Source organism: Triturus cristatus, chromosome 5_2 (assembly GCF_964204655.1).
Source record: "Triturus cristatus chromosome 5_2, aTriCri1.1, whole genome shotgun sequence".
Lineage (NCBI taxonomy): Eukaryota > Metazoa > Chordata > Amphibia > Caudata > Salamandridae > Triturus > Triturus cristatus.
This window is the reverse complement of record NC_140588.1, coordinates 281796014-281812239: the sequence shown is the minus strand read 5'-3', so window position 1 is coordinate 281812239 and position 16226 is coordinate 281796014. Positions and strand designations below refer to the sequence as shown.

Below are 16226 nucleotides of genomic sequence, written 5' to 3'. Positions count from 1 at the left end.
GTCAGTTGTGAACCCCTGAAACTGTGAAGTGATACACTTCAAGTAAGTCTACAAAGTTCGGTTTTCAAACATTTTCTTAGCTGTATGCAATTGGATTGCCATCTCATATTATGGTTCAGGTTGTCCTAAATGTTTGGTCCTTGAACTTCATGGATCTGCCTCCATGCTTTGTCCTCTTGAAAGGATCGTTGATCTGATCAGATCAGTTTTCTTGTCGGTTCATAATAAGGCTTCAGCAAGTAGTCTGGTGATTTGCCCCTGCATGATTTATGGATTGTACACAGGACCTTAAGTTTGATCCTCAAATCAACTGAAAGCCAGCAAAGGGCTTTCAAGAGAGGTTTGATATGCTCATGTTTATGTTGGTGTAAACACTATCTAGCTGCTAGGCACTGGAGTCTCCTTGAACTGATAATACGTTTTCGGGGAAGGCCACTGTAAATTACAGCCCAGGTGTGCCATGGACAAAGCTCTTGTCAGCTCCACCGGGTGATTAGCTTGGAATAGTGTTAGAATGAATTAGACTAAGTAGAGCTGTAGATTGATACCCTGGACTAGTCCATGGTCCTGAGAAGAAAACAAAACCTCAGAATAAAACAGTTTCCATGGATTTGTTACTTTAATAGATATTAACTGGTAATGCTAATGTCTGGAGCCATTTGAAATATAAAGATTTAAATTCAGTTGCTCCTATGATTAAAATCTCTGTTTTGGCTCTGGTCATACAAAGGAAACTCTTCATCATCAATATCATGAGGAGTAAGGTTTACGTACTTGTAATGTTTGTTGACTTCTTAGTTCTGTTCTCTAGCTGGAAGTAAATTTATGTCATCTGCATATATTTGGAAGCTGAGGTGGTATTCTCCTAGTAGTTGTGCCAGTGCCGGCTCTAGGGCGGTGCGACCGGTGCCACCACACCGGGTGCTGACTTTGCATGGGGGTGCATGTTTGCTAGTTCACATTGCTTTTAAAAGCACCCTCAGCAGCGTTCCTGACCTCCAGCAAGTTTCGGCCAACAATAAAAATGTCAAGCCTACTCCGGTGATTGATGTTCTTCCTGGAGAGAGAACGAAATTTTGTCTAGTGGAAGTTTTGACAGGTGGATGTTTTGATTCATCATACGGTGGTGCAGAGGGTTGCAAAGAATGTGTACCATACAAATCACAAAGTGAACATAAGTGAGCTATTGACTGTCATCAAAGAATTGAAATGCAGACTTCAAGTATAGAGTAGAGCGTATTGATTTTTCCCCCAGACTTTCAATATCCTAATGTTGTACAAAGTGTTGATTTGAGTAGAAATCAATTCCCCAACCATGGTCTTACGTTTTAAATTCTGCGTTTGTGCTTTACGAGACTAAGCCCCCTAAACACTACTACCTACCAGAAGGAATGACATATAAACCCTACCACTCTTTCTTATGCAACGTTTCCTATACATTGATTTATACACATATGATTGAGTAATGTGTGTGCAATGTAAAGTGTTCTGACACCCGTCACTTTTACGAGAGACTCTATAAAACAGATTAAATGCATCTGAGTGAGGGTGGTTATGGAGACTGTTAAGGGGTGGTGGTAGTGCGGTAATTCGTTGCGCAGATGGTCACTGGGGGGGCGCCAAATAACACTGCCGCACTCGGCGCCACCAGTGCTAAAGCCGGCCCTGAGTTGTGCTAAGGAATGCACAGAGATATTGAAAAATAGGAACAAGTGGGGTGAACCTTTCAATGCGCTGCAGGACACAGAACTGGTGGATAATAGGGCTGGCCCTATTCTATTTTTGTAATGTGTTTGTTCATAAAAGATAGAAATTATTCATAGGAGAGTGGTCTCAGTTATGCCTTCCCATTGTTCCAGCCTTTCATGCAGCATGGTGTGGTCTACATAATAATAATTTGCTAAATGGTCTGTCAGTATAAGGGTTATTTTCTCTTCCCACATGTTGAGAAGGAGTACTTCCCGGATGTTATCTAGGACTGATTTAGTGTCTCTTGCATGTGTGAACCGTGGCTGATAATCAAGGAGTAGATACATAATTTCTACATATTCTCTTTTCCTTCCTTTCTTTTCTTTTTCTTGGGAATGGAAGCATTTGAAAAATGTATTGTTTTTCCACATCTGCTCTGGCAGAATTCAATTTAAGACTTGGGGGCCGATTAAGATGCTGTCAGAAAAGGCGCCGACCTTCGGTTGGAGCCTTTCCGTCAGCATTCAGTCTGCCTCATTACAATAGAAGCATCGGAAAGGAATCCGATTGGTCATTCCGACTGGCTTCCAATGGGCTCAGAGAGCCAGTCCGCCAGTCGGAATGCTGTCATAATCCCAAGGGCGGCTCTTTCTGCTTGAGGTATTACGATGTTGGATTTCAACAGCCTTTCTGTGCCGGCTTTTCCAACACAGAAAGGCTGTTGGAACTTGAACTTGAGGGCCCCCAGCAGGGCCCCCCTGGATGCACGGCCTCCGGTTGTAGGCCGCGGGGGAACCTATGGTTCCCCTCTGTTGATTCCTGCAACCCGTGGTAGGCACCTTAGGGTTCCTACCAGGGGGTGCAGGGATAAACTGCACATCTTATTTTACAATGGTAGCATGTATTCCGGCTGGAATACATGCTTCCATTGTAAAGTATAGGCATGCGACCGAACTGTTCGGTCGCATCCTAATTGGTCGGTCGGGTCCGCTGACTGAGTGTCAGTCAGTCCCATTATCGATACGATCCGCCCAACATCCTAATAGGGGCCTTAATTGGGATACAGCTTACTGAGTGACACAATTTGTTAGTGCCCATAAACCGGGAATGGGAAACTTTGTTGTTGCTCTGCAATCAAGTAAGGTGTTAGTCTCACATAGGATGATAGTACTTCTGATACGCCAGGCAGAACCTAGCCCCAATAACTGGCTGCGTGGCACTCCCCAGGTGTAATGTATTTTCTCCAGTGTGCCATGCTGCAGCTATCACAATGTGACATGCGCATCATTCTCACTATTACATTACAGATGTAGGGCCTGATTTAAAGTTTAGCGGTTGGGTTACTCAGTCACAAATGTGACAGGTATCCCGTCATCCATATTACAAGTGTATTATATCCAAAGGCACTTGGAATATGTCTTACATGATATCCATATGTAACAGAGTAACCCATCTGCCGAACTCTAAATCAGGCCCCTAGTCTGTGCTCACTCACGCTCAGGCTCTGATTACTCTTGTTGTGCAGTCTCCCTCTCAATGTCTTTGCTGTCTACACTGCATACAATGCAGGTCTCCCCATCCATAACCCGCACCATCAAAGAGAACCACAGGAATGCTCATTCGATACCAAACTACAAAGCTACAAGTCCTGGAAATCAGAATAGAAAATGATTAATAATCTGGGATTGCATTCTTTTGTTGTCCCAATTCATATGTGGGTGTACTAGATCCAACCCTCTGCCTGTCATCAGCCTTTTCCTAGGTCTGGCAGGTAACTTCATGACAGATGCCTGTTTAGTGTTGTTGGCTTTAAACTGGCATGAACTAAGTTGCACATTAAGAGAAACAATATCTTAAGTATTAAAACAGTATCATTGGAATAATCCATAACAGAAAAACTCTCTATTATAAGTACCCCTTAGTCCTAGAGCAGTGGGTCTTAACTTTTGAGTTCTGTGTATTAACTCTGCATAACTATAGGAAGTCAGTACCCTCAGCCAAGCAATTTCTACAATTTGAATCTCCAAAAATACACAAAATTACAGCAACATATATACTTCAGACTATTTTCAAATTATGAAATATTTTCTGTAAATCAAAACCAAAAAATAACAATAATCATCATTTTTGTTTTAATAGGAAGGTTTGAGCATTTGAAAATGTGGTTTTATTTCTAAATGTTAAAGCAATATGCTAGGCTCTAGGACATCACTAAGCTTATTTTGCTTTTAATGCATGCTCTGTTTTTTTGTTGCCATATGCTAATGCTTCAATTGAGGCCACCAATCATCCATATTACAGTTTGCTGTACTTGTTCTGCTTCCATGATCCAATCTAAGAATACCTACATGCAGGGCTATTCATAATAGTAACTTACAATTTTCAGTCAATACAAGTCTTAAGTTTATTCCTACACTTTTAAGTAAATGTACTACTTCAGACTATTCAGCATCTACAAGACTAAAGTTATTGAAAAGTGTAGACTTACTTGTCTCCACATCTTGAAACAGGGGGTGGATCAAAATGTATCAGCATAGTTAGCTTAATTTTCATTTGACATTAAATTATTCTGAATATATTAAATCAAATTAAAATGATTCTTTGGATCTGTCAATGAAAAACAAATGTTGCCAAAAGTGAAAAAAAATTATATTTTTATAGCATGTATTAAAAATTGTTAACAGTGGTTTATATAATACATTTAGGGTAATTTAATTACATTTGTATACAAATTAATGTTACATCAATTGTTAAACTCAAAAAGTGTATTAAATTATTTAACAATAAGGTAATAAATATATTTAGTTTTTTTGATTTTTTTACAATACATGAAATATATTTATATTTAAAGTAATTTACATATTTTATTTTAATGTAACATTAATTCCTATGGGGTCCTATGTCATACAAGTCCTAAAATGAAAAAAGATGGTGTATCCGGACAACATAACCATCAGTATATGGGTGCTTAGTCCATACATATTATCAGAGTATGTTGTCCCAATTCTTAGCTAGGTCACAGTGCCCCATCTGAACCCCCATCCTTCCAGGTTACCAAATGTTATCTGCAACCTCAGAACATGATCACTCTAATTCCCCAAGGAAATCGTGGAAAGATCTACCGTTTCGTTATTACTCAGGCATGCCCAAGGGAGACACAAGAAAGATGCAAATTGGCTTTTCAAACATTTATTTAAACAATTGTATTCTTGTGTAAAAAGCGTGAGCTGCAATTAGTTGGACAATGAGACAAATCATTGGAAGCAGCATAACAAGAATGGTGAAAAAGATAAACAGTTCAACCATTATAACTTTGTTTTGTGATTATAGGATTATTTATAATTATACTTATACTCCTATATAATACTACCTACACTAGCGAGAGCATTGCAAGAGTACCCTCTGCCAGATCTCTTGTGACAAACCATCCCCCATACCTGTGTATCATGTATCAGGAAGCCAAACTGGTGTAGAGCAGGTTACCGTCCTTTTTGGGATGAAGGTTAGGGTCTGCATCTCAGTCACAGTGCACAGCATTCCAGTATAATCCAAGCCAAAGTGCTCCTCTGCAGAATTTGCCTAAGAGGTGGTTTATATAAAAAAGCACTGTTCCAATCGCACTGTGTCAAAGGAACAGCACTGATGTGGGTGTTTGTCTTGAGACTCAGAGCTGTCTCCAACCAGACAACCAAATGCAAGGGCATTGTGTTCAATGTTCTTTAGCCTTGGACAGAGTGTATGGGCAACATGGTAAATTCCTTACTAAGAAATGTGATACATGCAGAATAATTTCTAAGTATGTTATTGTGTGAATGCAAGGCATGTATAAAGTCACCATTAGAAAAAGATGTCAAGTTTAAAAGTGTAGCTAAAATGGAGACTTCTGCATGGGCCATGTTGAACCCCACACCAATTACCTCCATTATTCTCTATGGGAGGGTGTTTAAGTACCAGTGGTTGGCTATATGTGGTGCTTGACATACTCCGTCCCTGAGATGAAGGAGTTTTACTTCTACTTTTTTTGCTGTAGTAACTTTAGAAGTGCAGTTTGTGAATATCAATGTCCTTACTCTTTTGTGGGTGGGCGTATGGTCCTCTTTAAACTCCTCCAGCCTTCGTTAAAACTGCCCAAACTCCTCCCTAAATTCTTCCCATTTAGCAGTTCTAGTGTCCCTTTTTCTAGCCATTCCCCTCCCCCTACATTTTCTTCTAAGTTGTAAACTTCCATGTGTGAGGATCTCTCCATAGAAAAGCAAGGGTGCCTGTGTTACAGGCAGGACTGTTTTTGCTCAGGAAGGGGCCCCTTCCTGCACAAAAACAATCCTCAGAGGCCTGGCCCTCTTTTAATGTGTGCTGCAGATTGCAGCACACGTAGACAGAGGAAATAACAGAGAAATAAAGTTATTTCTCCTTGTTATGCCTTTGTTAGAATGGCATAGCATTTCTTTTTTTGGTTTAAACGTTTTTTTTTATTCTGGACTGTACCGGCATAGATGATGCCAACTTTGTTGGCTACACCCAATGCATCATAGCCTGGAGCTAGAAGTACATTTTTATTCTTCTCGCCGTCGGGCCTGATCAGTGTATTGACCTTGGCAACATCAATATCATAAAGCTTCTTTGCAGACTGTTTGATCTGGTGTTTGTTAGCTTTGACATCAACAACGAAGACCCCAGTGTTGTTATCTTCAATCTTCTTCATGGCAGACTCTGTCGTAAGTGGAAACTTAATGATAGCATAACAGTCAAGTTTGTTCCTCCGAGGAGCACTCTTCCAGGGATACTTCAGTTGCATCCTTAACCTCAAGGTCCTCGGCCACCTGAAAGTGGGGGCTGTCCTAATTTTCTTCCTCTTGTGACTATAAACCACCTTAAGAACAGCCTTTTTAGCTTTCAAAACCTTGGACTTTGCCACGGTCCTCTCTTTCACCCCCAACATGCCTCCAGTACTAAAATGGGGGTGAAAGAGAGGATGGTATACCATTTGGACACATTCCCAGAATTACTATTCCTAGTAAATATGGGAGTGCACCAAAATCCATGGGTGGATACTTGACCCACACTCTACCCAAGGAACACCCACCCAAAGCAGAGTTACTCTAGATTTACTAAGGCATGCAGAGTCGTGCAAAGTGGCTTTGCGTAGCTTAGTAAATCTGACTTAAGAGCTTGTGTAGTCTTGTGTCACCTTGTGTGATGCAAGGACAGCGCAAGCCCTTAGTAAATCTGGGCCTATGTATCCTACCTCTGAGCTATTAAAGTCAATTGACTTACACGTATTGAAGTGTATCTGTAACATTTTTGTTTTATTCACAGCAAGGTAAGTGTCAAATGCCATTGCCAGTTTAATGAGAAAACATGATTTTTTTTGTCGGTTCGATCACCACTGCAACTCATGAATTTTGATTTAGTTTGCCTTATGCATGGAAATTTTGCATCAATTCATTCATGCAGGTACATTTCAATTGAACAAATAGGTGTCTTTTGAAAAGTCTCATCTCAGAATGTCAAGGACGATATTAGCGTCTTACGAAAATATTGTAACCAGACTATTGACTACCACTATATTGGGACCGTAACTATATATTGCTAAGTACATATTTTCTATCCTTAAATACACAGCTACATAGCTTGAAGATATATATATATATTGTCAAGGTGCATAAATGTGGAGATAGATGATATGTAAATGCAGTACTCAAATACTGTTTTCAAATATGACCAAAGGTCAGATGATTCAATAGGAGATTGATTGAAAAGGAGCTTTGATTGTGCAGCTAACATCTTTGTTGTCAGGTGCATTTTTTTGTTAAAGATGGCACTTAGGAACTTAAAGGGATTGTCTAGAAGACACTCATCGCCTCCTCATGGCATGAAAAGTAAATATTCAGTAAAATGCGAACAATCATTATGCATAATCCACAAATTCAGCAAGTCATTTTCTCCTCTCTTTAGGTAACTTGTCTCTCTAGATCTAGGTTTATATATCTCCCTCTCTCCGTTTCTTATCTCAATCATTCTCTGTCTAGGTCTCAACTCCGTTGCACCTTTGTTTGTCTCTCCCTTTTCCCCTCTCTCCCCTCTGTCTTGTGTTCTCTCTGTCTAGCTCTATCTCCCTTTTTCACCTCATACGTGTATCTATGTTGTCCGACATAAAGATTGTATCGTAAATGTTGTTTACGAAATATTACCCCACAGGTTGTAAGATCTATCTATCTATCTATCTATCTATCTATCTATCTATCTATCTATCTATCTATCTATCTATCTATCTATCTATCTATCTATCTATCTATCTATCTATCTATCTATCTATCTATCTATCTATCTATCTATCTATCTATCTATCTATCTATCTATCTATCTATCTATCTATCTATCTATCTATCTATCTATCTATCTATCTCCTAGCACGAATTTCTCCTCTCAAAACGTTTTCTTATTTCATTTACTTCTTATTTTTGTCTAGGTTACTAAAATGCACACAGTTAAGGCAAATCACTTCACATACAGTCATCTCCAATTCCATGGATCTCAAGGAACTGCGTGTGATTGTGCATGCAGACTTCAACATTATAACCATAGTCAAGGCACTGATAGCCACTGTAACAGATGTACATAGAAAAGTCCTCAAATCTCTGGGGAATGAGATTAAATTAACCTAATAAATTAAGTGAGCGCATTAAAAAAAGATAAGAAGGAGAAATCCATTTTTATGTGAGAGAAAAATATGAAAATTACTGTATGCAGGATCGCTGATTTTTCTTTCTGCGCTGCTCAGTTTTGAGTGAACCGGGCTAGCCAATTAGATTAAATTAAATTTCAAGCCTGATTGATTTTTTTATATTCCATTTAAGCACCCAATTTGGTGTTTATTGCATTCTTCCGGAAATATCTTTGGAATGGCTATTGATTCAAGAAATTAATGAATCCTGAGCTGTCAATAGGCCGCTCGTATCTTCTGATGAAGTATCATAGCATTGCTATAATATCCAAGCCCATAAAACGCGGCACGTGCACAGAGCGCCAGACTATAAGTAAAAATAAGCCAGCACTAAAAGCTGGAGTGTTGTGGCATTTATGGCTGTATAACGCAGTCAGATAATGAGTAGCTTGATACCTTGGAAATTATAACTGCGAAATATACAACAATAGTTTCGCCATCAGGAGAGCTCGTATATCAAGCAATATTGGAGGATAATTCAAGACTGCAAAGCAATCTGCTTTTCATTTCAAGTGTAGAGCCTGTGCAGGGCCTGTGTAAGCTATAACTTATCCAGGTATTACTCATGTGGGAAATGATGACACAATTTAGTGCAACCTTCGAAGAAAAGAAAATCCACACAGATAAACAGGGGAGAATTTCAACCTTTGTTTTTACTGCGGGAGTGGAAAGGAAAACGTGAAGTTTGATGCGTTTAAAGTAAAAAGTATGTAGCCAGAGGTGTTCTACCACATTATTTAGTTTTTAATATAGTCTTGCGAAAATATCGACCCTGGAATATCGAATACTATTATTTAGGCAGTTAGATATATATTGGTAAGTACAGATTTACTGTCCCTAATCAACTCCACATCTATGTACCATGATGATGGTAAATACATCTGATGGGTGTGTGTGTCTGTCTGTCTGTGATGTGTATGCATATACGCATATTCACTTAAAAAACATAGGATATAGGGTCATTCTAGTTAGGTGACAATGTCAGTTAAAACAACATTTTAAGCGAATAAAACCATTTTACATGTTGCACTGATGTTTTCAATGCACATGAAATAAGTGATCTAATATTGGGAGCAATTAACATTGCAGGGCGAGGGTTTGAGTTATAGTTACTATAGTGATGTTTTAAGGTTTTTTAATATGAAGTAACATATTACAATTCCATAACCATAATGTCACGCAAACCTTTACTTTTCTTCAGTGAAATTCAGTTTTTTTAACGTACAGTAAGTTTGTCCACAGTGCAGGGTGAGGGGTTGGGTGCTCTTTCCCCCTCACTTACGGACAAAGTGCAGCCCCTCTCTACAAGCCCATACTGGCTCCCGGGACTCCCATCTCCAGGTGCAGACATTCATTTGGCTCATGGAGGTGGGTGCAACCCCTCTCCACAAGCCAACTCTGGCCCAGAGGATCCCATCCACTTGGGCGTAATCTGGGTGCCCTGGTCTTACCCAGGACACCCAAAAGACTTTGAATTTTGGGGTTGCAAAGACAGGCCCATGTCTCTGTGGCTCCACCGGCTCCCCTGCATGCACCCACCCTGTATGCAGCTGGAGCCAACTTTGCTCCCTCATAGTGTGAGCAGGTTTTTTTCTCTGATCCTGCTGGGTGAGAGCAATATCCATTTTCTACCTGCAAGAGTGTGGGCAGGGAAAAAATTGTGTGCTCCCATCTGCCGGGTGAGAGCATGCAAGTCTTTCCTACCAGCGCTCTCGTGGGCAGGGAAACATTGTACCAATGATGGGTGACCTGGGACACAACCATTGATCATATACCGGGTGATGGAGTAGGGTGGGTGTTAGAAATGGGATGTCTGGTTGGCTGAGGCTTGCACCAAGGCCAGACATTAACCACCATGCTAGTCAGGGTAAGAGGGAAATACACACTGTTGATAACCCCTGCGCACCCCCTTGGTAGCTTGGCATGAGCAGACAGGCTTATACCCAAGGCAATGTGTAAAGTATTTGCGCTAACACTCACAGTAACACAGTGAAACACCACACAGGTATTTATAAACATAAATATCTTTATCTGAAGTTAAGCATGACCAAAACGACATAGCTCCAACATACACAATAAACTCTTGTTGCAAAACGGTTTCCTTGTAGTGTTCTTTTGGTTTACAGTTCAGGTATTGTCAAGGAACTTTGGTGAAGATATAGTCCCAACAGAGGGGACTCAATGATGCAGTTTAAGAATTCACACAGGTGTCCCAGTACCGCAGCTGGTACCTGAAATGCTGCACTCGGTCCCAGCAAGAAACTCTGACCGTTAATATGGCCCCCGTTGCCCCTTATTTTCACAAAGAAACAAATGTAGCGCGCTGCCGGTGTGCTCCTCTCAGGGACTCCCAACCCGTGTAATTAACACTTGCTCCCCTGCGCTGTCGCGGCTCCCTCTCCCGACGTTGACTTCAATTGCTCAGGCTGAAGTCAATTACCTCGGGCGTGCGGGGAAAGGAGGCTGCCACTTCGTTGTTGCTTCAAAGCCTTACAGCTCTCCTGGTGTCTCCGGCTCCGGTTGCAGGGTTAAGCACTCGGCCAATCCCAGCGCGGCTTCACAGGATGAACCCCCTGTGACAAGGCACCTCTTCTTCTTCGCTGGGCCAATCCCAGTGCCGTGGAGAGGTGCCGTTGTAGGGGTTCCAGGCCTGCGGCGGTGAACTTGGAAAAAGCTTCCTTGGTTGCCTAGCAGCCTCTCTCGCTAGGACCAATCACAGGGCGGTGAAAGCGATGACGTAGGTGGACCCCGGTGTCTCTGTGGTGAACTCGGGATTCAGCGATCCCGGGCCGGTGGCAGTGACCACAACCTTGCCACGATACCACAGGCAAGGCGGGGCCTGGGAGAGCAAGGTGCCGGCCCTACAAACTTCACGCTGGCACAATAATCACCGTGCACGTCAGGCAGGCGGCACAAAGGATTCACAAGACCACAGCCCGAGACCCCAGCCCCGGCACCGGGACACGTGCCCAGTGTTAGCAGGATAGTCTTCTTCTGGAAACTTTTATAACCCTGTATTTCATAAACAGGAGGCCAGCTCTTCTCGGGCCTTTGAAGACTCCTCAAGACACAGCACACAGCAAAGTCTTTTCCTCAATTAGGTGGGGGGAGCACAGCACACAGTAAAGTCCCCTTTTTCTCTTCTTCAATGGAAACAGCAAACTGCAGGTCAGCCCAAGAACACACAGCAAGGGTAGTCTTCCTCAGTCTCTTCAGCTGATCTTCTTGGGCAGAGATGCCTCTTGATTGCAGAAGTAGTCTAATTTACAGGGGTTTGAGGTCTTACTTTTATACCCCAAAAGTCTTTGTTCTCCATGTGTGAGGGGTCCAGGATCCAGTCCCAACCAGTTCTGGGTGCCCTCTGCCAGGGCATGTCTTCTTCCGTTGTGAGTGTGGGCCAGGACTATTAGACGCACCACAGGAGGTGGAGCCAGCATTGTGGAAGGCAGGCACAGTCCTATTCAGGCCCAGGTGCAACTCCTCCCACCACTCTAAGTGTAGATAGGTCCATTCAGCCTAGTGCTGACTCACCCAGCCTCCTGCAGTCACCACAAGCCCCTGTCACTCACAAACCAGACAGTCAATACACAAACAGGCAGAGGCACACAGAAACGTTGAACAGGAAAATAGCCACTTTCCAAAAGTGCTATTTTTAAACACGGAATTTAAAACTATCTTTCCTAAAAGATGCGTTATCAAATTCTGAGTTCAGGGATACCAGACTTCAGCTTCCCATCTTGCTCCTATGGGGAGATATGCAGGTACACATGGGACACAGCATTCCCCATTCTATCCTATGGGCAAGATGTCCTTTTAATAGTGAAAAACGAAATTGGCAGTACATGTTACCCACACTAGTACATGTCCTACCTTTCACATACACTGCACCATGCCCAGGGGGTACCTTGGGCCTACCATAGGGGTGTACAATGTGTAAGAAAAGGGAAGGGACAGGTCTGGAAAGTGTGTACACTGGCCAGGACAACATGGCAGTTAGCAAATACCCACAGGCACTGCGGTGGCATGCATGCAACACCATTTTAGGGCTACTCATGTGGGTGGCACACTCAGTGTTGCAGGCCCACTAGTAGCATTCAAATTACCAGCCCTGGCACACTCAGTGCCCTTTACTAGGGACCTTACTGGTAAAACAAATATGCCAATCATGGATAACCAATCATCATATCAATTTACAGAGAGAGCATATGCACTTCAGCACTGATCAGCAGTGGTAAAGTGCCCAGAGTCCTATAGTTAACAACCACAGGTCAGGAAAAGCAAAGGGGAAAAAGCTAAAAGTTTTGGGATAACCCTGCAAAAAGGGCCATTTCCAACAGTGGGCAATTCAAGGCTCGAGGAAGGCGACCTCATGCCTCTCCTTCCTTAATTAGAATTTTGGGCCTTGAGGATGGGTTCCCCGGGGCCTTCCTGTGTCGCCAACCCCCACTGTGCATGGCTTTCAACAATGTGCAGTGTGTGTTTGCCTAACAGGCCTCGCCTGTGCCCACCCCTCAATGACCACATAAAACACGTTAGACCTGACAGCCTTTGCGTGGTCTTCCCCAAATGTTTTGCCTGCTTGCCTCATATTCTTGCTGATTTATTTTTGTTGGCCTTAGGACTCTGGGCACTTTTCCACTGCCAACCAGTGCCAAAGTGCATGTGCTTCTCCCCTAAAATATGTTTTGATTGACTTACCCACAATTGTCATATTTAATTTATGTATAAATCCCTAGCAGAGTGCACCACATGTGCCCCTCTCATAGGTTAACATTTGGAATTCCTTATTACATTTGTAACTGTAATTCCTGATTGAGAAGTAGCAACTCTATCATGTTTCATATCGTTTGAATGGTAATGATAAATCCTCTTTACTGGTAGAGATGAATTTATCACTACCCTATCAAAATGCCACCTTTAGAATGATGGCATAGTTCTGTGTTTAGCCCTGTGTGACTGCAGCCTGTCTCTAATACATGTCTGGGGTGGGTGACAGCTGGATTTTCTCTGTTTCCTGTAGACAGCCACACACAAAGGGATCTTAGGTGAGACTGAGTGGCCATCCACATCCTGAAGCGGCCATCCTGAGCAGGATGGGAGGGAGGAGCTGTTACAGTCTGTTGTAACAATCATGCTCAGACTCACTTAGAAAAATCCTGATTAGTTACAGCTATTTGTTGTAAGGAGTAGTGTTTTAGATCATGCTCATGATAGAGGGTTGTCTGATTGTATTTTATTATATTTTTTCTTTTGAATGTCTTTGCCAATGCTTGATTAGAAAGAAATGTTAAGAATCTCGCTATTTTGTGTTCAGGCAGCCTCATGTTACCAAACACGTTCCCTAAGCACGTTTTGTTTAGTATGAGCAACGAGTTTCCTATCACGTTATCATTCAGACTGTGTTTCTATAATCATGCACGTTGTTGAACATGCCCCGTGATCGGCAGTTTAAAGTCACGTTCATAGCAGCTGCTTTCAACGCGTATGTTGTGCACGTGTAACTCTGCTCCCTCCTTGTGCCAACCCCACCCTCCAGCAATCTATTTAAACCCCAGACGAACGAACAGACTTGCTTGCGCTCGTTGATTCCTCACTCACCTGTCGGCAGAGATTCAAGCTCCAGCGTCCAAGATCCAGTCTTCGCTTCCGTGTTGGTGATTCTGGTCCGGACTTCAAAACCTTCCCTCGTCGTCCCGGAAACTCCTCCTGCTTCCTTCCGGAGTTGCAGATGAATCGGTCCTCGCTTAAAAAAGGGCAACAAATGAGAGAAAAGATCGAGCAGTGAGTACTTGGCAGGCAATGCGAAGAAACGAACAGTAAGTTTATTTTGCATTACATTTTGCGCATTTAAGCAAAGGACCAAGGTTAAGCTTGAAAAAAGACAACAAATGAATACCCAACGAGCAGGAAAAGACTTAGCTTAATTCCTTCTGGTAGATTCAGCCTTTTGTATACCGATCTCAAGTGTGAAGACTCTGTGAATAGAAAAGAAAAGACTAGAAAAAGAGACATAAATATTTTTAAGCATTTGCAGACATTTTTTCAGTAAGTGTTCAATGCTGGAACATCTCGCCAATTCTTCCATCCTTCCTAAAAGAAAATCATCATAACAAGACTTTTGAATCCTGTTTCTAATATCATTGCAGACTCATAATGTTGGTAAAAGTTATTCAGGTGACGACACAACCTGAGTAGAGAAAGGTATACATTCAGTGGTCGAATTTTGCAAACAATTATCGCCTTAGTTTTTACTAGCCTGCTAATATGTTTCTGTTCTTTGTTTGAATTTATAGACGCAAACTGAAAGAAAGCAGGCAGCATATTTCAGAAGCAAGCCGAGATCCGGTGTGTCTTTCTGTTTATTATTTTGTCCCATTTCCCCCTTCCCTTAAGAATTTAAGTTGGGCAGGCTGTGTTCATATTCAGTCTAGTTCAAAAGAGGTTCTTGGGGGAAGTCGGGAGCAATCTACACATCTCTCAAGTTGAACGCCCTGCTTTTCAGGTGAGTGAAGGTTAACAGAAACACAAGCCGCCTTCACAACAAATAGGTTCTCCTTGAGAGATATGGATTTAGAAACTGATAGTATAGATGGCCAAGCAATGGCGCAGGCACTATCGGAAGATGTGGAAAGAAACAAATCCATATCAGATATGTTGCAGAAGATGCAATTGGAAATCAATTCATTAAAACATGAGAATACAGTATTAAGGCAAGAAGTCCTTCGTTATAAGCCTAGGGACTCTTTATGGGGAAATCCTGTTTCAGCCTTCGAGTCAGAGTCTTCAGTTTTTGGTAGTAAGTCTAAACCTTCTAAATTTTTCACGAGTTCAGACTCCCATTCATCACCAGTACAAGTTACGGTAGCTGTCCCTAATGTTGTCCCTTTGTCAGCCCCGGAACGCTTTTTTGGCGATTCGGGAAAGTTTAATGTGTTTATCAGCCAATGTCAGTTGCATTTTATATGCAAACCACAGTTGTTTCCTACTGATGCGACAAAGGTGGCGTTTGTGCTTTCTTATTTGGGAGGTACAGCAGCGAATTGGTCCATACCCTATATTGATAGAGATGACCCAATTTTACATAATTGGCCTCAGTTTAAAAATACCATGACAAAATTGTTTGCAAAACATACTTACGTTCAAGCTAGTGACAATGAGTTACTAAATCTAAAACAAGGTAAACAAGATTTGTTAACCTATGTAACCATGTTTAACAGACTGTTAACTGAAACGCAGTGGCCAGAAGAAAAACGTACATCTCTGTTTTATAGAGGTCTGCGAGATGACTTAAAAGATGCTTTGGCTCATATTGTGGACCTTCCGGAGGAATATTCTGAATTTGTGGATCTAGTCGTAAAACTAGACCATCGCTTAGGAGAAAGAAAAGGCGAAAAGATACGATTTGAGGCAAGGTTTCCTGTATCAAAGAGTGATAAAAAGGAAACTGATGCTAAAATGTCAGAGTCCGAGCCTATGCAGATAGGGACTATCAAAGGGCCTTTGTCAACAGAGGAGAAGGATAGAAGGAGAAAGTTGAACCTCAGCTTATACTGTGCTAGGTCTGGGCATTTCGCGAAAGAGTGTCCTATCAAACCAAAAGGGCCAAAGAAAATAAATTCTGTCTTAACAAACTCTACAGAGCAGGAAAACTAAGAAACTCGTCAAGAAGGGGGGTCTCTTGTACGAGTAAAAAACCTTTATTGACCTCCAATATTTCAACTAATTTAGTACCCAGAATTCCACGACATTTTCTAATACAGGTAGTTCTGATCATAAGTACCCATGTGCGACACTCTGTTCCAGTCTTATTAGA

General features: G+C 41.9%; 1 pseudogene; it reads right to left on the bottom strand.

Annotated features, from left to right (window-relative positions):
* Positions 1 to 6103: 6103 nt before the first annotated feature.
* Positions 6104 to 6628, bottom strand: LOC146822880 (large ribosomal subunit protein uL23 pseudogene; annotated as a pseudogene).
* Between the last annotated feature and the right edge of the window lie 9598 nt (positions 6629 to 16226).